This window comes from Chaetodon trifascialis, chromosome 16 (genome assembly GCF_039877785.1).
Source record: "Chaetodon trifascialis isolate fChaTrf1 chromosome 16, fChaTrf1.hap1, whole genome shotgun sequence".
Classification (NCBI taxonomy): domain Eukaryota; kingdom Metazoa; phylum Chordata; class Actinopteri; order Chaetodontiformes; family Chaetodontidae; genus Chaetodon; species Chaetodon trifascialis.
In genome coordinates this window covers 2,060,625-2,084,169 of record NC_092071.1, presented here as the reverse complement: position 1 = coordinate 2,084,169, position 23,545 = coordinate 2,060,625, and positions in this window count along the sequence as shown.

Here is a 23,545-nt window from a genome sequence, read left to right as displayed (position 1 = left end):
TTGTTGAAACTGTCCTCAGCCGTCCAGCGTGGACGGCAGCCGGCAAATCATGGTCGCTGTCCGCTCGCTGGTGTTTGACCTCCCTTTGTGAGTCCATCATGTCTCTGAGCTCATTTTCATGAATCCCACATGTTTGTATTTCAGATCTAAAATGACAGAAATGTGAATTTTTCCACCAGATGCTTTTAAAACAGTCTGTCTTGAAAAACGCTGTCGAATCTCATCACTGAAACCGACCGAAGATATTCTGAAGAGGACTTTGAAGCCCAGAAACAAAATTGGAAACTGCTCTCACATCCCCGGACACATTAATATTGAACTTCCTGCGGTCATTAAGAAACCCAGAGGCTGCAGATCCAAGCCCTGTTTTGGATGTGGAGCAATGAAAATTGAAACCAAACAATTACACAGCGTTATTGTTAATTGCACATGCTGATATAGAGTTTAGGCTTCTTAATTGGCACTATTCATGCATTACAATATGGATCCTCATTCAAATTAATTAAAAGTTAAAGGCAGAAAGTTTCTGCTCACAAGCTTTTTGTTCAAACTCTTTTTCTCACTCGGAAATGAATTTCAGTATGTTTTGGGGAGTTCTGAACTTCAGGAATCTGCTGTGTGAGGTTTAACCGGCAGAATATAATGAGACAAATCGCTGCCACACATGATGAAATCTGTGTTTAATATGAAATGGGACGTTTACGGTATGTGTGAAATGTGTTTCTGGTGCGATAAGTCACAGAGATTCAGGCCTCAGGGATGCAAAAATAAATTCTAACGCTCAATAGGGATGATCTGTTTTACATGTACGCACGGATAAATGGAAATATCAGCACGTTATCGCCATCTTAGTGACTTAAAGCGCCGTTTGCATGTGAAGGTGAGGCCTAAACGCAGAGGAAGATGTGTAATGAAGACCGTCATCACTGAGCTTTTAGCCTCGTTGTTTTAGCTTTACTGAACGTTTGCTGTTCGCTTCCCAGCAGCTTTCGAACATAACAGAGCAGGAAATGAACGTGGATGTGATGCTGTGGGAGGAGCTGAAGATGCAGATGTTTGTGAATATTTGACTCCACAGTTGTGAGATATGGTCGTGATAATGTTGCTTCGTGTCTGCTGGATGTGCGAGAAGGCAGTTCTGTGCTAACGTGTTAGCTTTAACGACTTCACGAGGCAACAGCAGGTCACTGCTTTGTGTCTGTTAGCTTGTTTTTCTGCATTCAAGGGGCCAAAATCAACTGATGCACCTTAAAGTAGGTCTTAACTTTATAAATATTATTGTTATTTCACAATGACAAAATGACAAAGGTCATAGGTTTAAAAGTTTTTCAGTGCTTTCAGTAGTTTCCTCTTAAACTTAAAGTTCTGACTTTGATTAATCCCCCCAAAACTCATCTCTGCTCATCAAACTTACATATTTAGAAGTTTTCTCCATGAAAAAAAAAAAAAAAAAAACCTTCATGCTTTTAAAAGGCTTAGATGTAACTCGACACCTCTGCCTTCATTTAGTATGCGAGGATCCAAACAGTCCCGTCTGTCTCCGCCCACCCCTCCACCGCTCACCTGCAGCTCGAGCCCACCTGCTCAGCTTCGACTCGTCAAACACACAAACGACGCTTTGTGGCAGAAACCCTGAAGGAAAACGTCTCCCTGTGCCGTCTGAATCACTGAAGCGTGCCTTCTTAATGCGACACCAGCAGCCAATGAGGACGTTTATCACGACGTGCTTCCTTCATGAACGCCGTGCGAGGTCTCATCAGCATCTGAATCGTCATGTGACGCTCAGGCTAACGGCGGCTAACGTCATCGGCACACTGCAGGTTTGTTTGGGGGCAGAAAACGGACATTTTGCAACCAAAAACTTGCAAAATACCAACACGTAGCTACGCCGGACACCTGAAACCCCACCTTCCATGATGATGGGATTGGTTCCTGAGGAATGTGACATATGAACTCTGGCTGTCATTGGTCCACTGCCGTTCCAAGGTAGAACTGCTCAGGCGTGGCTTCGACTGCTCGTTTCACTCATGTAGCTCATTAAAAACGCCATGTCGGACATGTGAGCGAGGTTAATAACCTGCTTTTCATTGGAGGGGGGTCTTTAACACAGATGTTACATTATACACACATTGTCTTTGGAAAAGAGGGGCGAGGTTTGCTGATAGCTTGGTTTTCTTGTCAGCAGCGAGGTTAAAAAAAGAGCTCTGTCTGCGCTCGTAACAGATGTGGGTGTCATTGAAATCTTGGCAGCGAGGCCGGCTTTGCATCGTAATTTCAAACAAGCCTCCCGAGTCTTCAGAGCGATGGAGGAGACAGCTGCCAATTCAGAGCGGCTCGCCTCTGCGCTGTGATGGATGAGTCTGCCTCGGTCTCTCACCTTGCTCGTGTAATTGAGGCTTCACTTGTTGTCATGGCGCGTGGTTGTGGTCAGAAAGGAAAAGGCAGAGAACGCCGTCCGGCGCTGGCAGACAGGACTTCTGCCTGTTTAGGGAAGCACGTTTTGAGCTGTGATATGTTGTGATAAAACCTGCTCGCTCAGCATGACAACATGAGCGTCCTCACGCATGTGGTTTAAGTATATTAGGCCCAAAGAATCCCCACAGTGCAGTGCGGTTTTTAAAGAACCTCGCCACTTGGCTTCCCTCCAGGAAGCACTGAAAAGAGAAAGATGGCCCTTGGCATATGGTTCTAGTGGAGTTTCACAGGCAGTGAAATTTGTTTGATTTAGTTTAATGTCAGAGGACTTTCTGAATGCAACGATATAAATGACTAAACCACCAAAAGCTCTGCAGGTTTAAACATTTTTGTTCCACCATGATGGGAGGCGGCGTCAGTCTGAAGCTATTCAAACTGTGAAATAAGTCAGGAAGTGTTAAACAAAGCAGCATGAAGTTTCAGAAGCACACTCATGTTTCCCAGAGGATGAATCCTACCGACTGTGTGTGGCTGACTGCGTCTCTACGCCGCCTGCACCTTGTTATTTTTATATCCTAGTGAAATATTTTGGATGGATTGCCATGAAATGCTCGTAAAGCAGAGGATGAGCATCATTAACAGATCAATATCTGTATTTGTCCAATACTTTGGTTTATTATTAGATACCTGAAAATACTTTTTGTTTGGTACTAATATCAAACATTAGCATTCTCACATGCTGAACTTTATACTGGCTAAACATGTTAGCATTTACTTTTGAGCATGTTAGCACGCCAACATTAGCATTTTGTTACTGGACGCTGCACAATCTTACGTCTGGACTAAACAGGAAGTGTTTCAGCCTTGTTTTTCATCGTCAGTGCTTCTGTTCTAATCAGTTCAGCTGTACCATGTGACGCTCGCATCACGCTGCGTAGCATCTTTTTACGCTTTAAGCCGGTTTTCTTCTGTTTTGCCTGCACAGCTGCAGTCATATCTAGAATGTTTTATTTCTTGTGACGCGTAATTAAAGCGCCTTCTGTTTCCTAGATAATTATGCAGATTGTTAAAAGTGTCTGGTCACTAAAAAAATTTGAGCTAGCACCCAAAGAAACAAAGAAATGGCAAGAAGTGCTCTTCAGATTTCTCTCCTCTGGATGGGACCATTACAGGGACTCATTCCGCCACTCACCAAGCAAATGAGACATCTCGTCCCTGACAAACGATCCATCCGCTCCTCGTGTTAAATCTTTGTAGGCGTCCTCCCAAGTGCCATCGGAACCATCATGCTGTGCAGCGCTTATGGCCTCTGAAGGTTTCAAAACGGATCTTTAATAATAACGCCCCCGTCAAGCCAATCAGTGTAATGTGTCTGAATGCAACCGTGCAGTGCCACTATGGATCATCCAAACATTAATCAGCGGTTTCTGAGCGGCGATGGTCTGATCTTAGCTTGGCTTTCATCTGCTGAGGAAGAAATATCTGCAAAGCTTTTGCCCAAATGCCCGCCGATCTTCATAAACAGAGCTGATGGGTGATAATGTTCGGTCTTCTCTGTGCTGTTGGATATTACATATTACATAACATAACATGAAATCACAGCAGCTTTAAGTGCTACAGTCAGATATTCCAGTCAGTATCTATCCATCTGCCCGCTAATGCACTCAGCCTGAGCTACGCTATCCGTGTTTGCTGCAGTGTATATCATTACGCTGAGTGTATTTTAATTCAAATGAATTTTGAAGGCTCAAAGTGTTTCTGCCGGGGCCGAACACATCTCACATGATAGCTGAATGCTTAATATTTAATATATAACACAGCCCAGCGATCTGTGAACACAAGCTGTAATATATATGAGCAAACACGCAGGGCGGATTGAGAGGAGCTGCTCTGTGAAGCCGAGGACGTTCGGCCGGATCAGGAGCTGACGACCACTTGACACCAGGACTCCATATCTGCCTCTCTGCTTCCCCTCCCGTCACACTGGTTTGAGGGTGTGGGTGGAGATGACTGGAGATGAGATGAAGTGCTCACGTTCGAGTCTGCGACGGCACGGCGGCGGGGAGGCGTTCATGCTAAAGCCTGTGTCAGCGTCTCTGTGGCCAGTTCTCGTAGTCGCACAATCAGAGCGTTGAATATATGAATTTTCAGTGTTGCATCACGCAGACGTTAGATCCAGCAGTCATTCAGCTGAAGGCTGTGCTTATGGAAACTGATGTTGAACAAAACATTCATGTTTCAAACCTGTCAGTTTTGCTTGTTTATGCAGCCGCCATGTTTGATCCACCGGCGTGTCATTCAGAGTGCGAACTTCAGTACGTGGAAAACACTGTTGGACAAATGTATTAAAATATGCACCAGATATCTGTTTCAAATCCACAAAAGAACATCTGCAGCTCAAACTATATGCAAAAAGTAGTATTTTTTCTGTTGAAATTTAATTTAATTTGATAAACATATGATTTGAGGTGAAAACAAGCTTTGCATGCGATGCATTAACCATTTTTTTATGTATAAGCATTTATCCTTGAACATAGTGGTTCCCAAACTGGAGGGGTGACAAGTGTGCTCTGATGACTGCAAGGCAATCTAGATTAAGGTCTGCAAGATTAATATGTGCCAGATGGACAGATTTTTCACATTGAAGGAAAAAAAGTCACATACATACAAAGAAACGGCTCATCTCTGTGTTCAGCAGGGAAGTAAAGCTTTATTCATACAGCATTTTAAAACAGTTACAAAGTGCTTCACACACGCTGGAAGAATATAAATAATATATAAAACAGAACAAGGAGAGACAGACCAGAACAAACGAGCCAGAACAAAGGCCGTGATGGAGGATTATTAAAGATCTGCTCGATGAGGAAGATGATTCCAGAAGGTTGAGGCCAAAACAGCAAAGGCATGGTCGCCTTTGGAGCGAATGAAGGTCATGCAGAGCCTGATGGGTAATCAACAGGATGGTGTAGTTTATTCTGAAATTTACAGGAAGCCGGGGGGGGAGCAGAGGTAGAAAGTCACTAAGTTCATGTACTTTAGTGCTGTACTACTGTGAGTACAGTTTTGGGGTACTTGTACTTGAAGTATTTCCTTTTTCTGCTACACAGCTACATTTCAAATATCGCACTTTTTACTGCACTACAGTGATGTTAGAGCTTTAGTTATTATTCCCTTTGCAGATTCTGCTCAATCCAACAAGAATAAATTAATAAATGATGGTGGAGATATCCTCCATGTCTGCTGCTCACACGATCCTACATTTCCCATAATGCAACCACTAGCATCTGTTTGTTAGAGCCTGTCTATCTCTTTGTTATAATTTGGTCGTCTCCAAGCCTTGAAGTCCAGTCCTGAGGACGTTACCTTCTCCTCCGGAGCCGCAGAGGACATTAAACAGTCTAACTGTTTTCACAGGCCGAGTGCTGCTGCTCGCGATGAGTAAACTGACCTTTTATGTGTAACATTTGTGAAGCTCGCTCAGCATAAACTGGACTTGCGACCAAGCCGAGCATGCTAACCACAGCGACAGCTCATAACAGGTGCGCTGATTTAAAAGCAGGAACATTTAAAGGAGAAATATTTACTTTATTGCTAAAAGTCATGGCGAGTCAGCTTTTCCCAGCCTGCTCTGCTGACAAAGACGGTGTCATAACGGAGATGACTGTCTGAGCTGTTTGTGCAGGAGGTGACAAACAGTGAACATGCAGCAGCTCAGGTGTTCACATGTGACACCTGAACATGCCGCCAAACACAGATGGATGGTCTCAGAGTTTGTTAATGATAATGAAGAGCACTACCATTAGTGCTAGCAGAGCTTATTGATGTGCACCAGCTGTTTGTTTGGAGGACAGTGATTCATGCAGCAACTGCACGTGCAGTTAATTTTCTTTAGCTCTAATTGTTTCTTACCAACATGATTACATTCAGTGAATCTACTCTCCATAATAATACCATTAATATGACTGGAGTGCTTAGTCATTGTCAAATCAGAGGTTTTTGTTTAAAACACAGAAAGAGGAAGAAAAAGAAAACATTTCAGCTGCGATCAAACGGAGCCAAAGCAACGCCGGCGTGATTTGTATACCGCATTGTTCTATTCATAGCAGCCATAAGCCTCGCTCTGTTGTGACTAAAACGCAGCGCTCCAGGCAGCGTTTGTCAAGTCACAACTCAAAATCCTAAATCACAAATTTGCCTCAAAGGGCTTTATAATCTCGAGGGAAAACTCCCCTGAAAACCTTTAATGGGAACAAAGGAAGAGACGTCAGGAGGAGCAACAGATGAAGAAGTCAGGACGGGATGATGATGTACAGAGTAAACAGGAGTAAGAATAGAACAAATGCAACGTGGCACAATGACAACAGAGGGAAAACATATATGAAGGATGTGGATCCACAAAGACTCAGTCACTTCATATTAAAAAAAGTGTTAAACACATCCAAGAACGTCTCAGGATGCATCGAAAGCGCTTCAGAAGTCGGCGGTGGGATTGCAGCCAGATGTTACAGATGAGACGTTTGCTTTGTTTCCTCCAGGAGGACAAACGAGGCGTCGTGCTCGCAGCGTCCGCTCGTCAGTCAGTCGCTGGGAGAAAAGTCAGAAAGCTGCAGCGAGTTCGCACACGAGGCAGTGCAGAAGGCCGCTGAGCTGTTTCAACCGATATCTGATCCCTGATCAGTTTGACTGTTATGAGGAGATGCTATGGCTATGAAGGGAATCAGTTATTGCAGTTTAACTTCTGTGCTTTGCCGAATGCACTTTTTACAATGATTTACTTAATTTTAGGCATTTTATGTGATCTGTTTTAACCTATATTTTATTATTTTACACTGTGGTTTGATTCTTCATCCTTCATTTTCATCCTTATTGTCATTATCGTATTTTACATTTTTTGTCGTTTTTTTGTCCATTCTGTCTTCTCTATGTAAAGCACTCACTTTGTGCATGTGGTTTCTCTCTTATAAAGTACTTTGAGCTGCTTCCTGTATGAAAGGTACAATACAAATAAAGTTTCTTCTTCTTCTTCACTCTGAACTCTGGCTTCTTTGCTAAGCTGAGGGGATAATTGTCTGAAGGGCAGGACATCAGTGAGTGTAATGTCTTTAGTTCAAGCTTTTTTGAGGTTTTCAGCATCACTTCAGTTCACCACCTTTGCACCTTTTTGGCCAACGCAGCCTCTGTTTGATCGGCTGAGTCTGACATTGTTTACGTCTCTGCATACTGAAGCTCATAAAATATGTTCTCGGCGTGAAGAAGGGCGATTAGCCACAGTTTGGCCCGTCTGTCTGCTGTTAAATAGTGGATCTAATTGTGTGTTCGTACACACAGGCTAATGCGCATTATCTCTCCTTTCACAGTACGCACAAAGTCAAACGGCTATAAGGCGGCTGCATATTGGAGGACACCCAAACAGCTCAAGCAGTTCAGACACAGCAATGCAGAGACAAACGCGATAAATTCAGCCAGGTCGACGTCGTGTGCAGAGAGCAGGCAGCGCGGGCCGTGTGCCACACTTCATGGGCTCCATTTAGTCGCTGTTGTCATGGAGGATCAAAGCATTCGCCATTGCGCTCCTTCCACTGAGATTTCAGTGCTGTGCAACTCTCAGCTCAGCTAAGGGATTAGGCCAGCCTTGAATTTAAAGGGGTGGGGATGAATTTTAGCCTACAGGGGGTGGCATGTTTCTATTTATGGCACGAGCTGCATAAACTCCAGCTCGGTGTCTTGCAGGCATTCACTGGAGTCTTGGCCCTGTTTTGAAAGAAATACTGCAGAACAATTATGTATCGGCACAAAATGAGCAGCGTGGACGGGCTTCAGTTCACCGCGTTTGTTTCATCTGTTCAGCGTTACGAACACAAAGGCAGATCATTTTCCAAGGATGGTGATGTGGACTTTCACAAACGAGGCATTTTTGTCCCCCAAGTTAATTTTAGGGCCACGAGAGCCAACTGGGATGCACTGACAGCGTGGCGGCAGTGAGATGTGTGTATCTGTGCCGAACCCTTCATAATTAATGGCCATCGTGCTGCGTTTGTGTGTTTCACCGCCGTCTTGTGTGAAACGCAGGTGTCACTGAGATCATCTGGGCCCGGTGTCGCATCCACCAATCGCACCAGGGCTCGGCATAGATCAACCAATTGCAAGCCAGCTGTGCACACGGGGGTGAGGGGCTGTGGGGGAGTAAAAGAGGTTGCAGATGACAGACTTAAAGACTCTGAACAGAGCAGTTGTGACAGAAATGGTATGCTGCCATTTTCTATTAATAGTCAAATATTTGTAGTCGAGTGAATAACTGAAGCTCCAGCTCCTCCTCAGTTGGTTCCCAACTGGTTGCTGCTTTCCACCCCAGTTCGCCTCAATGCTTCCTTAAAAAAAGATGAATATTCAGTCAAAACTTCCTTTATGACGACAAACCACTGATGCAGCATTTACATTACATGAAGCTGGAGGAGTTTTAACCTATAACACTACCTCTAAGGTTAATATTTACAATATTCAACCAGTGTAAAACTGCTCTGTCAGAGGTGGACATGTGAATTTATGTTGTTTCCAGTGGGTGAAATTCTTCAAGAACACTGAATATTAAGTTTGCACAAGTTGACCAGGAGCCGCAGATCTTCACCTTCACCTCTTAGTATTATGTTGTCTGTTAAACTAAATTTTAATCGTTTTTTGATGAACTTTTAATTTCATGCCACTGTCAGATTCTCATTTGTGGCTTTCAGTGACACGTCTAAACATCTATTGGGTGGATTGCCATAAAATTTGTTTCAGACATTCATTTTCTCGTCAAGATGAATTTTAATGACTTTGATGATCCTCTGACTGTTCATGTAGCGCCAATACTTTTATGAGCAAATACCTGAGAAAATAATGACAGTCTGGTCAGGCTCAGCTGTACTTAATGCTTAGGTCTGCTTAGCAGAGCTTAGCATGCTAATCAGGCTAAGCTAAGATGGTGAACATGGTAAACATTATGCTGATGTTAGCATTTAGCACAACTGTGTCTAAGTGGCTTGATAAGTGACGTTATGAGATGAATATTGTGATTCAGATGCAGGACAGTGATTGTGAGCTCGGAGACCTTCCTCTCTTTTCACAGTTGTGCCGTTGAGATTCGAGCGTCGCCTCTCGTGGACGCTTCGGTCTCAGAAGTCATATAGATGTTAATCATATTCTCTTTGTTGCATCCATCGTTCCCCCTCTGCTGCACGTGTGTTAAAGGGAGTGTGTGTTAGTATGTTAAGCAGCCATTATGGCGGCGGCTTTAAAGAAGCGAAATATGCCTGAAAAACACGTTTCTTCTGCTCCTGTAGAGCCGAAGTCCTATTTAAAAATTCATGCAGCTGCTTCTCCCACACTCAATAAATAAGCACTTAATAAATACTAGTTAATATTTAATTGTCTCACTGTGCATTATTGAAACCGTAATGAGCCAGTTAGGTATTTCTCACTGATTTTTGCTAATTAACTGTGTTGATTTAGACTTGAGATCTTATATTTGTGAAGTTTATGTAGTTAACCTGGCTGAGATCTGACTCAGAGAGCAGCAGCTGTGATGGAGGAAGTATTCCGGTTCTTTACTTCATATACTGCACTGTAAAAATACTCCATTACTACACATTATTGGTACTCATGCGGTCATGTTTCATGCAGTTCTTGTTCATGTATTTGGTTGAGGTGGAGCTCATTTTGACACAAGTATCAAGTAGAGGACATTATTGGAGTAAATGTACTCGGTTACTTTCCTCACTGAGCATCAGAGTGCGAACAGATGAAAAGACGCAAAGAGGAGAAGAGAAGACCGTGGTGCCGTCATGAGAAATGGAAAACCGTTGATAATGTCCAATTCACTCGATGCCAGTTTTTAATGTTTCATCTTTAAATTCGCTCTGTGAGGCAACACTAAATAAACATAATTACACAGACTATAAAGCAATTAATTAGGCTAATTAATTTCAAATCTGGCTGCGGTCGAAGGGTTAATCATCTGGCATAAATAGCGACGGCCCACGCAGTCCTGTCTGTCTGCAGACAAGAGGAAGACGCGTCACCGTGGATCTGTCTGTCCTCTGTCCACTCGGCAGTGTCTCCTGCAGGTCTACCTGTCTGTCCTCGGCAGGAACTTCAGAGTTTTATAGCTTCCGGTCTCTGCAGCACAGCAAACTCGGCTGAAGCGAAGCACTCGATCACTTGATTTTCTCTGAATTGAGGGCTTCTGTGGACAAGAGGCTTCTAGCTGAGAAGTTAGAGAGAAGTGTTTGTCCAATGCCTTCATCTGCGATGTCAGACTGATATATGGCTCCACTAAAGTCAAGGTGGGTAGGACAGACCGATCACTTCTGGAGGGCATCGGCTATTGTGTTGCTATCCGAGGGAGTGGTGGTCATTTCAGCCTGCTGGAGTGGATGTGTGCTGGCAGAGGACCTGCTGAGTGTCCTACCCTTCACTGGCAGCACAGTAATTTAGAAAATAACCATAGATCAGTCAAGTCTCTGCACCTGGAAATGAGGAGATGATGCACAGCCTTTTGGCTCAGAGCTGCAGTCCAGCATTTCACACACTTTGTCCTCTAACAGACTTATGTGAGCTTATTCAGCCATCTTTTGCATGTCAGTCCTCTAAGGACAGCCGTGCCGGCTGGTGTTGGTGGAGCTGTTATCTCCTCAAACAGAGCTTTAAGGTCTCCGCGTGCTTCAGTTAAACAAAGTCCTCCGTCCACATCTAAAGGCAGAAGTGTTTAAAGCGTCTGTTTGAAGGCCGAGAGAAAGGCCGCTTGTTACTCAGAGACGAGATGCAGTTAAAGGCACAAATGAGTGAACGCAGTTTTTCCTCTAAGGCGTTGATGGCGCTGCTGTGAATGCACTTTGGTTGGACTTCCTGATGGCTGACACGTCTCGCTGTGAGACAACACAAACCGCAGTGAGGAAACTGTACAGGAGCTGCTTTTACAGGTATCTGAGCTCGCTCAGGGACTCTGCAGCAGGGGACAGTCGGCACTGGAGCAACACCGTTCCATACTGCTGATTTTTCCTCTGTTTTAAAGTGAAGACGGACGACTGTGCTGTTGGTAGGATGTTGTTTTAAAGGCAGATCTCAGCTCAGTCCTGTCGATCTGCGTCGTGTCGCTGCTGCGTGGTAGATCCTTCCTGACTGTCTGAAGCCATTAGGACTCTCCTGCCTCCTTTTGTGAGAGTGTTGGCACTGATCTGCACGTGTCAGCTGTGCTGCCGTCACAAAGCGCAGCCTGGAGGATGGTCGGGGAGGGGCAGGTCGTGCTGGATCTAGATGACCTGTTGTGCAGCAGCCAGTCAGCCTCGCGTCTCGGAGTGTTGTGACAAAAGGTGGAGGAGCTCGGTGGCTTTTTCTTACTGCTGTGCAGCTTTTTGTTGTGTTGTGTGTATTTACCAGCATCCACCCTCTGTAAAGCTTTTATGAAACACAGTGATGCTCATGTAGCTCCTATTGTACCCAAAGCTGTCTGGGGGGGGGGTTGTCTTTAAATGGCAGCTCTCTGTGAGATCCTTCAGTGCATTTTCAAAGCTTTGGCAGCGTTGGGAACCATAGTTAGTTATTAGTCTGTTAAACCTGGTGAGACACAACACAGCGTGTGATATTATTGGTCAAACAGGCTGTTCAGCATCAGTCCCCTCAAACTGTGCACGCTATGTTCAAGCTGCTGCAGAGATTATGACAGGAGCAAAGCAGGAAGTGATGTTACTACTGAGCGATAATGGTGGTTATCCCTCTGACCATGATGGCAAAGGCTCCCTTATCTTAACAAAGTAGTTATCTTAACCCAAACCATGATCTTTCCCTCAATCTGCCCAGCTGAACGGCAGTTACAGATAATGAGATGGTTCTAACAAATGATCCTGTCGTGCCAATAGGAGCATGAGACGCTGCCATGTCTTCTTCTGGAGGACAAATGATGGATTTTGTTTAATCTGAAGGACTAAACTTAGTCCCATGCTATCGTTTCTGTTTGTAAAGAAGCATAAATACTTGCAGTGTAACACTGAGCAGGCGTGAAGTTGTTTCAGACGGATGTTTTTGATGACTTTAACTTTGAAAGCATTAATCGTAAGAGCCGACCAGCTGATGAAGAGTAGCGTCGCCGCTGTGAAGCATCCGTCACCAGGGCTCATTAAGCAGGCAGATACAGTACAAATGCTCACGGTGCACATGCAGATGGGGGCTCAGGCTGTCGTGCCCCATCATTACCTCAGCCTCTTAACACAGAGCTAGAGTTACAGTATTAACTGTTGTTGCATCTGTTATTGATTTAATTATCAGGCTGTCTCAGTGATGGTAGTGTTAAACATGAGACCTGTGATTACAGAGGCTGTTCTCACGTCGACCAGCTCATTCAGATTATAGGGCCATTGTCTGGGCTTTAGTTGTTTCCTGTCAGCTGCTGATATTAATATTCACTGCTGCAGGAAATAACACATATAAAACATTTAAAGTGTTCACTTTGTGCTGTGGATACAAAGCACCCCACCCTCACTCAGACCAAGCACCTCTGGGACCCCAGCCGTGAACATTTCAGCTGCAGCCTCACGGCACATTTTTTCCACTTGTGTCCTGCAAAGTGCTATTAGTCAATATTAGGCGAACAGGCAAGCACAAATAGTAAAAGCAGCATTTGAATAATTAAATGAAGCGACATTATTTTTCTCTGCATTCAGAATCCAGCGCCCGTCTGCCATTGTGTGGCGCTCAGCAGTGTGCAGCTCAGCTCTGTGTAATGGGACTAACAACTCCGATAAACCTAAACTGGAAATGTAATGAGAAACAATTCATCATGCAATACAGCCGGCCTGTCGCACAATCTAATCTATTGACCACAGCAGCGTTGTACCTCGTTCTTTGAGGAAACATATTGCTTTCCTTGTAAGAATAATGATACCTGCTTCTGGTTGTGCACAACTGGCAGATATGCTTCATAATATTTTGCTGTGAAATAGATGTAATTCAAGGGTACACTGTAGTGGAGCGCAATACGACTGAACAGCCTGTTCAAGCTGGCAAATATATTTATGGAGTCAAATTCATAGTGTAACCCACATAAAAGTGTAGCCGTCTTTCAAAAGGATGGCTGCACCATGATTTGGATGTTTTGCCCATTTGCATCACTGTAGATGCAGGAGTTGGACAAAATGGGAGGAATCTCACAATAATCCACGACAGGAGCGACACAATCAACAGTGTGTTTGTTATAATATTCATCTTATTTATGGTGTTAATGAATTGAATTGCAGGTATTCATGTTATTTTGTCCATTTATTTTCTCATAGATTTGGCCATTTATGAGCTGTCATGTAATGCTGACATCATCATGACTGAATTGTGTTAAAATGACTTTTGGCATCATTTCCCATCATGCCTCCAGGAAGAAGACGGCAGAAAACCAAAGCTTGTCCTGCTCAGTAACGACTTCTCATTCTGTATTGTGATCAGAGTCCTAAAACGACCTCTTTCTGCAGAAGATGCATTTAATGCTGTTCAGTTTAGATCCTACGAGATGTTAGCTCATCTCGTAGCGTTGCTCCAGGGATGCCAGCGATGGCTGTGGAGTCGCTCCACCTCTTTGCTGAAACATCTCGACGCTGTAGCCTCGATCAGATGTGACACCATGAAATATCATACAGATGTTTGTGGTCGCCTGCCTCTGGTGATCATCCATCAATTTCATTTTACTGCAATGAACGACGTTCTCATCAGTCTCAGCTGTACTATTGTGTTGGTAGCAAATGTTAGCATGCTAACCGCATGCTAAAGCAGCATGTTGGCCTGCTGTTGTTAGCATTGTTTTCAGGGGGCCTTACAGTCTCCACTGCTCCACTGCAGCTCCACTGCTCACAGAGCGTTCAGATGATGATGCAGCAAAGGTGACCAAACTTGTAGAAGACAAAAAGTGAAGAGTAAAATTATTCCCATCATTGACATCCATCACAATTTACAGACGTCGTGATTCACTTTGACCTACAATCGTTGCGTGAAGTCTCAGATTTCCTGTGCGAACAGGGATTGATAGAAGCCTTTCAGGTTTACCCCAAAAGCATTAAAGAAGCAGACGATTTTTGCAATGTGCCATAAAATGGAAAGACGACGATGAAGCACGGTGTTAACGATGGAGGGAAAAGAAGGCGTAGATCTGATATGAGGACATTTTTTCACGCCCTGTCGGACCCGTGGCGATGTCGTGTTGCACCTTGTTCCCCCCAGACCGAAGTTAAAGTTGGCAATGAACTGGAATTATCCTTGAAAAGTGATGTTTTATTGCTCAAATCATAATGCGCCAGAGTTATCGCCACATTAAAGTGTCGCCTCCACACACACCCTGATCTACACCTCTCATAACCTCAGTTTCCCTTCCCTCGGCTCACACCGCGGCCGCCACCGGCTTCCGTCCCTTTCAGATCCTCCATGTTGTCCTGGAGGCCGCCGAGCCTCCAGCGATGCAGCTGCCCGATAGAGCTGAGAAATTAAAACAGAGCAGAGAGAGGAGGGAGAGGCCTCTGATGAAAACTCTGTGACAGCAGCTTTAATCACACGAGCGCCGGCATTTGTTCTGTCAGCAGAAAAGAGAGCGTCACAGGGGAAGTGTGTGTTCAGAACGTGGAGTGTGTGTGAGTGTGAGTGTGTGTGTTAACGGGAGAAAACCACCATGGACGTGTGGAGCACCTGGACATATTTGAGGATTGACGCAGGGGGAGTCCTGTCTCCCCTCTTCACCTCCCCCCTCCTCCTCCTCCTGCTTCTAGTGATTTTGGCACAATCGGCGGCGATCATTCACACCCTGTGGAAGATACTGATGGATGCAGGTCGACCTCTTGGCGCTCTCACACACAGAGAAGACGGAGAAGAAGAAGAGTGGAGCCTCATCGTCTGCAGCGATCTGTCTGCAGAGCTTTAAATCTCTAGCTCTAAACATCAAGATAAAAGTCTGCAGGTCGGAGCAGCAGAAAAAGTTCTGGAAGAATAGAATGAGTTATCATTTAATAAAGGAAATGACAAAAATTATTTACTGTGATTATCAACTGGTTTTGCTGCCGTCTCAGGTTGAAGCTGAGGTTAATGTCAGTCTTCACCTTTTTTAACTGCATCTGCCAGTAAAGATGCGCTCTCACAAACATGGCTGCACGCTTTGATTTGATCTAAACTGTTTTGTAGTCGTTTGACATCACAAACAGAGAGACGTGTCAATGACAGACAGCTGGAGGAAACTTGGACGCTTTAATTTAGCTTTCAAAGCTGACAGTCAGGCGTGGATGTTTCTGAAAAGCTTCCAGGGGTGGAAAATACTTGACAGATGTACCAAACTGAGAGAAAGATCTGTTTTATAAAGCTCGACTGATACTGAGAGACCATTATTTTGGGCAATATGCACTTTAATACAAGACAGTGTCTGCACAGGCGGACACACAGGCCTCACGGTGGAGCAGCACATAAGTTTAATACAGACAGAGGCGGCGGTCGTAGCCGGGATGCAGTGACCCTGTGGAGTAATACAACGTGATGTGTGGACCGCTGTCATGCTCATGCACGACACCTGTGTGTGTGCTGCTGCAGGTGTTTTGATGTGTGTCATATGCTGCCTGTGTGTTGCCCTTTATAAGAGCCCACAGGCATGCTAGCAGCTCTTTGCATCTATGCTAATTCACAGCTTTGCTTTGATGTAAATGTTAGCGTCATCAGCTAACGTGCTCACAATGACATGCTGTTAGCATGCTGACTTTAGCTGGTATGATCTTTACTGTGTTCATCATCTTATTTCAGCATGTTAGCATTTGGTAATTAGCACCAAACAGAGTGTAAGTGAGGCTGATGGGATGCCAATGGTTTTTTAAGGTATTCATAAGCCAAAGCAACAAGAATATTGATCTGATGATGGTGCCTGATAAAGAGTCACCAGTCTTATAATGATTCATTATGAGGTATCAAGTTTCACGGTAATCCATCCGTCAGTTATCAATACATTTTATTAAAAGCTGCACAAGTGAACTGGTGGTTTCTGGCCGATGGAGGCATCCTCTGGGGACCGTGAATATCTAGCAAATGTGAGTGTAGTCCATGCAGTAGTTGAGATATTTCAGTCTGAACTGCTGTCACCCTGTGCTGCTCATATTTAAAGATGATGAGCGTCAGCGACAAACCTAACCTTGGGTGTAAGTTCAGCGCTGTCACAGTGATGACTCCAGAGACGCCAGGACAGGTGGTAGCATACAAATAGGTTAACCTATTTACAAAAGTCACTAGTTTTTATAGGTCAAACCCCCTACAACGCATAATGACTCATGCTCGGTGAGTCACTCACAGCCCAACAGCTGATGGTGGTGGCTTTCATTCTTTACAGCCAACCTCTGCCAGTCACAGCGCTGGATTATTCCCACTAATGGTTAAGGCCTTCTGCAGCGGCAGCGGCAGCAGCCGAGCGCATTGCAGGCAGTCCGCGTTTTATATTCATGAGATGAGCAAAAGACGGAAAAGAAAGCGAGATGAGGAGAAGGAAAACAGTGAGAAGACTGAGCAGGAAGGAGTCGCCCTCCTCCTGATTCATGCTTCAAGGAGCCTCCAGCCGCCGCAGAAAGTGAAGCTATCAGCCGAGGGTGGGGGCGGGGATCAGTGCAGCAGTAGATCAGTGACGAGCTGCCGAGTCGTACAGTATGTGAGAGAGGTGGGGGGGTTTGTCTGAAGGCAGAGCTCCAGGCTTTGGTGACTCAATACGTCCCTGGACAAAAGCTGCATTCACGTTTTGTTTTAATTCTTCATATCCTGAGACTCATCTGACTTGACTTAAATGTTTCTGTGCACTTGGACTGCCTCGGGTTATTTACCGCACATCAAGGTCAGCAGGGACACGCTTGAATAGGGCCGGCTTATTTGGAGAAAGAATAAAAACTCAAATTTTCTCCCTCAAAATTTGGGTTCATTGTTTAACTGTTGTGCAGAAGACGAGTTCACATCATCAGGGGACGAAAAGACAAAATCAGACGGGCGCCAAGAGTCCCAGAAACGATCTAAAGCTTTGAAGCATCTCAGTTTGAAAGCGCTCATGCTGCCGCGCTAGAAGCTGAGCTCTGCTGGTCGGTATTTAATTATGGCTTTAACTCTGTTACCTTATCATCCACACAGCTTTTCATCTGGGTGACAGCTGCCTTCAAAGGTCATTATCTGCCAAAGAAGCACAAGTTTTCCAATGAACCGGCCGATGGGGAGACGTATCTGTCCGTCGAACATGGCTGCCGTGGGGTTTAAAGGTAGCATGACCGAAGAGCAGAGGCATGTTATATGCTAATACTTACCGACACGTGTCAGTGAATACTGCAATATTTGAATTGAAAGGAATAGTTTTAGAAATACACCTCCTGGTTTCCTGCTGAGAGTCAGATGAGAGGATCGATAACCTCAGAGTGATGTCGACTCCAGGAAGCCACGGCGCCCGGCCAAGAAATAGTCACAACTCCTCATAAAACCTCATAAAAATGTGTTCATTAGACATGTGGTGGATGGATTGCTTCAAGGCTTTAAGCTAAGATAAGCTAAGCTAAGCTAAGCATTTCCTGTCTGTAACGTCATATTTAATATTGAGCATCGATCCTCACTTTGAAGAAGGTTTGAGCCTCATTTCTGTTTACATGACTTTAACTTTTAAAAGTCGTATTTATTGGCCGTGAGAGAGAAGCACAATGAACACGAGCGCCGCTTTTTCTTTTGTTTTTCCTTCTTCGTTTCATGTCCTTTCAGGCTTTCAGGGCGTGCAGCTTTAGCTTAATTTCACTTTATGAGCACCGTGTGATAAACCTCAGCAAAAACAGTAAAAACTGTCTGAACTTACTGTGACAGTGTGCTCAGGCCATCTGAAGGTGTGCATGGCATTACTCCTGGTGGATTACTCCAACATGAATGCATTAACTCTCCTGTTAAACATGATTGTGCTCACTTCCTTCACATTCACAAATCTCTTATGCAAACCAGCCTTCTTGGTTCTCATTTCATTGTCTCATTTTATCCAAAGCAGCGTGCCATCACCAACACAGCCCTTTGCATTAGTTTCTCTTACATTTCTTTGGTTTAAATGGCTGCTTTAAAGCTAAATAGATGTGTGGCCTTCCTGCTGGAAGGCCAGCCTCAGATTTCACTGCCCTGCAGCCCTCGGTAGACGAGCACGTGCGGGTTGATGAGAATTCGGGCTGCAGCGCTGCGGAAAACAAATGAATTTCAAGGCAGAAAATGTCACGTGTGTGAGATCAGAGAGAAGGCCAACCTGGTTGAGAGCTAACTATGTGTGTATGTGTGTGTGTGTGTTATGGGGAAGGTTGGCGGCAAGAAAAGGGTATTTATCATAAAACACCAGGACTGTTTTCTACTTACAACACAGAGTAATCCAGCCTGGAGCAGCCACCAAGATTACAAATAACACAGAGCAGAACACAAGCCTTCACATATGGCTTCACTCATTCACATGCACACACATGCACACACACACACACACGCATGTGCACTTGCACAAATAATATATGTATACACCATCCTGGGGGTATGAAGGCAGAGTGCTGCAGCGATGGGTTCCACTTGGTCTGCACAGTGAGAGATGGCTGCTGGCTATGGGAAGCTGTCAGCCCGACACTGAAGAAACATACAAGCGTCTCTCACACGGCTGCACCGTTCCTGCTGCAGTCTCACTATAAAACATATTCTCCGCGGTGCACTAATTGATTTCAGTTCTCGCTGTGCGGCCTGCAGGCGTAAACAGGTTCAGTCTTTGAGCTCATTGTGCCTGTGGGTACTTTGGGAAGGCACGGATCAATAAGAGAATTATTATCTAAGAGCGTCTTTTATAAGGATTATTACATTACTCACCTGCCTCCTGCAGGAGCTTCTGAACTCAACCCATCTCCACTGACAATGAAGATGATGGGTAAGCATCAGCCAAAGAAGTCGCAGAACGCCACCTGAGGAGGTGCACGTTAAATGCAGAGTGAAAATCGTTCAACGCGCGCCTCTGAGGGCGCTCTGCTGTGTCAACCGGGGCCACTTGTTAAAGATTAAAAACAGAGTGCTTATTCATCTTTTCTGAGAGCCGAATGCTGTTTGGGCTTTTCGCTGCTTACTTGAAGGTAGCTGGTAGCAGCAGTTTGCTGCTTGACAAGCAGAACGCACCTGTGCTGCAGCTGACGTGTCGAAGCTCCACTGCAGCACTTTTAATGAATTCCCAAACCAAATGAGCTCGGTGCTGATTTGCTGCTAGTCAAGAGAAAATGTGTCTTCTTGTATCTTTGCTCCTTAAATATGAGTTTGCATTTCACTCGTGAGACTGGCAAAGAAAAACAAGTCCAGTTTAAACACAGCCTGTTTAAAAAATGGCCTCCGTGACGTCATTATTAGTCCGAGCAATGATTGATGATCTACTGAACTCACGCTGAAACAGACTTTAGGGGGAAATGATGGCTTTAATGTGGAAAAATAGCCTCTTGGCTAATTCTGACTTATTTACAGTAATATTTGTGGATATGCGCTGTCCCTGAGAAATAAACTGAATAATAAATAACTTAAAATTAATTTTACAAATGCACCAACAAGTGACATTTTGCAAAACCCTGTGCAGGCTGCAGAATAATAAGACAATTGGCGAAAGAGGCGAACAAGCTAAACAATGTTTTACTGGAAGGTTACATCTCTCGCCTTATTTTCACGACCACCTCATCATTTATCTTGTGTAAAACTGTGTGTTTGCCTGGTCTGAAGTGTGTGTGAATCTCAGCGCATTCTTCTGTAAATACCACATGTGGGAAAAGCATCTTTTAATCACCTGAACGCTGGTGTTTTCTGTGACCTACACCTTCACTTCAGTGTCACTATCAGTCTGAAATGGGCCTGATTTGCTCGCTCAGTTAGGACACATCCTGCACACCCTCATGTCAGACATCTTTTCATGAGAAGCTCATGTTGAGCGTTGATTTGAACCGTCCTGTTGTCTTTAATCCGGTCCCACACTCAGGGACAAACTTGCCCTCTCTAAAACCAAACCGGGTCACGCTTTCATTTCGAGGGCTGCAGTGTATCACTGCACCACTCAGGGATTTAGACTGTAAGTCTTGTTTTCATCCAGAGACCTTTTTCACTGCAACATCAAAATGAAAAGAATCAGATGAAGACTTTTCCCCAATGCTTCTCTAATAAGAGCTGCTTGATGCCCACATTACAAGATAATACACAGCAATAAAGGAAGGAACGCTGCAGTAACGCGGTCTCACTGTATGAAGGTGTGTAAATCTGAGGGTCCTGTTTTTGTGGTTATATCCTCGTAAAGATTCCCTTGAGGGCGGCGTTATTCATTAGCCTTTATTGCCGACAAATTCAACTAGCATTGTGGGAATTCCTAAATGGAATCAACAAAGGCCCCGCACAGAAAAACTTGTTTTTCCAGCTGTCCCCTTGAAGCAGGAGTTTGTTGGTCGAGTTCAGCTGCAGGGCTGCGAGCTGCCGCGAGTCTCTGCAGAAGACGGCGTTAAATAAGAATAATGCTGCGTTCACTTCATGGGAATAACTGCCTGAGCGAGTTGATGGTTAGAGGCGGGAGCTTAAATCCATGTAGAAAATGTTTTAAAGTCATGCAGATGATGGATCTGCTGTCAGGACGTCCTCCCGGGCGGGACCGAGGGGTCCTTGCATGTGGATGTATGCTATCACCGGCTGTCTCTCGTGTTCGGTGGGATCACAGAGGATGAAGGACGCAGCTGCACGTGCTCAGGATGGATTGTCTTATTGAATGCAGCAGCAGGCGAAGACCACCTGACACACACACACACACACACACACACACTCACACACACACTCATTGCTGGCTATCTCACAGCTAATGTTCAGTTGGTACATCGGCTGTTTGAGGCGGTCAAATTCCAACCACCGACCAGCCGGCAGTTTGAAAAGTGGACGGAAACTATTCAAATTAAAATTTAGTGCCAGCATTTTCATTATGGAAGAACGGCCTGCTCGTTACTATTAACTGCATGGACTCAGGAGACAGGTTAGCTTAGCTTAGCACAAACACTGAAAACAGAGGGAAATAGTTAGCCTGGCTCAGTTTCCAGTGTTCATGCTAAGCTAACCGCCTGCTGTCTCCAGCTTCATACATGATATAAGCCTTTAAATACCAGTGGCAGCGTTAATCCAGCCATAATGCAAAATGAGATGTGATGATCGTGGATCTCTGCACAAGGACATTTGACTTCCTGTCACACGGTCCTCAGGAACTCTTCATCATAGCCCCCGACAGGCGGGTCGGCTCGTGGAGCTGTCAGTCGTGTCCTGTGTTCACGGCAGGATGCTGCCATTGTTGGAGTTGTTATATCTTTAAATATATGAAAAAACACAGCACATAAAACAGTTTTGTGCGAGTTTTGTGCTTACTGCCCCAAACTCTTTAGGCTCTAAATGCAGGGCTTGTTTTTGGCTTTTATGCGGATGCACACATAACATGCGTTGCCTTGAAGGCTTCCGCAGGTTGTCAGAAATCAAATTGCTCACCTTTGATTAATGTGAGGCGAACGCGCTGTTTCCTGCCTACAGGTGCGTTCATGGTGACCCCAGAACTGAGGATAATTTGGGATAAGCGTGACTCATCGGGGTCACACGAGCGGCAGGTTTCCAGCGTGTGTTTTCAGTGGTCTTCGTGATGTTGACCAGCTGAAGGTGGGTCGGCTGCTTGCACAGATGTGGAACAAAGGCTTTTCTTTCCTGATGGGGAGGACTTGTTGCACCACACAGATCTTTAGAAATCCGGGCTGGACCGGGTGAAGGGGGGCGAGGGTCTGCTGGCTCTGATGTGGAGGCTGAAGTCGCCGCCCCCCTGTGAGTCAGACCTTGCCTCGGTGAGCTTTTCTCGGGGGCTGCTGCGGGGCCTCGTGTCTCCTCTGTCTTTTCTTGTCGCTTTCTATTTCCTTCATTTTCCTCTCTCTCCTCCCCCCTCCCGCCCTGTGTTTGCCTGCCCTGGTGCGACGGCTGATTATTATCTGGGCCCGGCACAGTCAGATCACCCTCAGTCTTTAATTCTTTCCTTACCCCCCCCCCCCCATTTACCGCCTGGCTGTGGAAATCAATAACGCGCCTTCGCCAGACCTCAGCCATTTAATTTGACATTTGATCCACTGGTGGGTTATTTATGTGGCGGAGACACAAATGAATTCCTTCTGTGCTCTTTGTCCCTCTCTTTGCCGTCTCTAGTGGAAGTGGGCTTACGTGAGCCTCCTTGATACACCGTGGAGCGATGCCCACGGGACCCCATTCACAGCGATTGGTGATGCTACCGAGTCATCGCCTGAGCCGTGGTCTAGATCCCCATTTCAGGTCGCGTAACTAATATCTTGCATGACTAGTCACATGCGTCCCACGCCATGTACAAAGCAAGGCAATTGGCAATTTCGATGGGGTCTCACGCAGTTACGGTGTCTCTGTGAGTTAAACTGAAGCCTCGTTTCGTAATCTGGATGGCTGCACGGCGGATACGATGGGGTCTGATATTTATTATTACACACAGCAGCAGGATGAGGTCAATTAAATTAGAAGAGAGGAAGCCGTCCTCCTCTTCACCTATGCTTCTTTATTCCCCGAGAGCGAGAACTGCGAGACACAAATCATGTGTCCTCACTACAAACTGGATAATGTGGCCTTGAATAAACTGGATTATATTTTCCTCCTCTGTCACAGGGAAGCATTCAGGTTAGAGGACAGGTGAGGCAGCTGAAGACATTTGGTTAAGATTAAGATATATTTGCTCTGATTTGCTTAAGAGTGAAAAAGGAGGAGGCCAAAGCTCAAAACTCGACCAATCGGAGTCAGAAACTGATCAGAACCAGCCAATAATCTGCCCTTATTTTAGAGTCTGTGAGAGGAGAGACGCTTTGGGAGAATAAAGGTGTTAAAGGACAGACGTAAATACTAAAGGTGTTCTTATAATTATGGCGCAAACAAAGGAGTCGGTTGCTTTATGTGTGCACTGTGTGATCATGAGATTGAAGCTTCAGGGACGATTGAAGGGCAGAACTGAACACAGTCTGTGCGATAGATCTCGTCATTTTTAGACATTTTAATGCAAAAAAGTTACGCACCACATGTTTGA